This window comes from Nicotiana tomentosiformis, chromosome 9, assembly GCF_000390325.3.
Source record: "Nicotiana tomentosiformis chromosome 9, ASM39032v3, whole genome shotgun sequence".
Classification (NCBI taxonomy): domain Eukaryota; kingdom Viridiplantae; phylum Streptophyta; class Magnoliopsida; order Solanales; family Solanaceae; genus Nicotiana; species Nicotiana tomentosiformis.
The window spans coordinates 62,092-64,220 of record NC_090820.1 but is presented as its reverse complement, the minus strand read 5'-3'; positions in this window follow the sequence as shown (position 1 = coordinate 64,220).

Below are 2,129 nucleotides of genomic sequence, written 5' to 3'. Positions count from 1 at the left end.
GTCATGGCAGGTCGGTGACCAATATTTCTTAGGTCATTTTCTATTGTCCGAATAAATTTTAGGCGGTCCGAATCCGGAGTCCCGGGCCCATGCGGAAGGCGTGGGATATAATACGCGCAAAATATGGGAATCGGGCCGGGTTCTCGTTTTATGGCCCTAAAACACTAAAGCATGAGGAACGATCATGGTAGGTCAGTGACCAATGTTCCTTACGTCGTTTTCTATTGTCCGGATAAATTTATGCAGTTCGGGTCCGGGGGCCCATGCCCACACGGAAGGCATGGCCCATAACATACAAAAATATGGGAATCGAGCCGCATTTTCGTTTTATGGCTCTAAATTGCCAAACAATGATGAATGGTCATGGCGGGTCAGTGACCAATGTTTCTTAGGTTGGTTTCAACGGTCCGAATAAATTTTAGGCATTCCGAGTCCGGGGGTTCGGGCCCACGCAAAAGGCATGTGCTATAGCACACAAAAATATAAGAATCGGGCCGGTGTTTTTATTTTATGGCTCTAAAATGCCAAACAATGAGGAACGGTCATGGCGGGTCAGAGATGAATGTTTCTTAAGATATTTTTGATTTTTCGTATAAATTTTAGGCGGTCCGGGTCCAAAGGCCCAGACCCACGCGGAAGGTGTGGGATATAGCGCACGAAGATATGAGAATCGGGCCGAGGTCTTGCTTTACAGCCCTAAAATGCTAATAAATGAGGAACGGTCATAGCGGGTCATTGATCAATGTTCCTTAGGTCATTTTCTATTTTTCAGATAAATTTTAGGCGGTCGGGGTCTAGGGACCTGGGCCCTCGGGACCACGCGGAAGGAGTGGGCTATAACACACAAAAATATGGGAATCGAGACAAGTTCTCGCTTTATGCCCCTAAAATACCAAAATAAGAGGAACGATCATGGAGGGTCGATGACCAATGTTCCTTACGTCATTTTCAATTGTCCGGATAAATTTTAGGAGGTCCGGGTCTAAGGACCTGGGCCTATGCGGAAGGTGTGGGCTATAGCCCATGAAAATCTCGGAATCGGGCAGAATTTTAGTTTTATGACTGAAAACCCCCAAAAGAGGAAATGTCATGTCTGGGCGGTGACTATGGTTTCTTAGGTTATGTTTGATGTCCTAGAAAATAATTAGGCGATCCAAGTCTGGGGTCTCGGGCCCACGCGAAATGCATGGTCTATAACACACGAAAATTTGGGAATCAGGTTGAATTCTAGTTTTATTAGCATAAAACGCCATAAAACGAGGAACGTTCATTGCGGGACAGTGACTACGGTTCCTTAGGTCGTGTATTACGTCCCAAAAAAAAAACAATCCAGGTTCGAGGGCCTGGGCACACGCGTAATGCGTGGTCTATATAGCATACGAAAACCTTGAAATCGGACGGAATTCCTATTTTATGGCCGTAAAACACCAAAACAATAGGAATAGTCAGCCAATCAATGAGGAACGATCATGGAGGGTCGGTGACCAATGTTTCTTATGTTGTTTTCGATGGTCTGAATAATTTTAGGCGGTCCGGGTCTGGGGCCCGGGCCCACGCGGAAAGCACATGAAAATATGAGAATTGGGTAGAGTTCTCGTTTTATAGCCCTAAATCGCTAAAAAAGAGGAACGATCATGGCGTTTCGGTGATCAATATTCCTTAGGTCGTTTTCTATTATCCGGATAAATTTTAGGCTGTCCGAATCCGGGGGCCTCGGCCCACGCGAAAGGCGTGTGCTATACCACATGAAAATATGGGAACTGGGCCAAGTTCTCATTTTACGGCCCTAAAACACTAAAGAATGAGGAACGATCATGGCGGGTTGGTGACCGATATTCCTTAGGTCATTTTCTATTGTTCGGATAAATTTTAGGCGGTTCGAATCTGGGGACCTGGGCCTACGCGAAAGGCATGGGCACAACATACAAAAAATATAGGAATCGGGTCGAGGTTTTGGTTTAAGGCTCTAAATTGCCAAAATAATGACGAATGATAATGGCGGGTCGGTGACCAATGTTTCTTAGGTCATTTTCGATGGTCCGAATAAATTTTAGGCGGTCTGAGCCAGGGGTCCCGGTCCCACGCAAAACGCGTGTGCTATAGCATACAAAAATATGCGAATCGGGCAG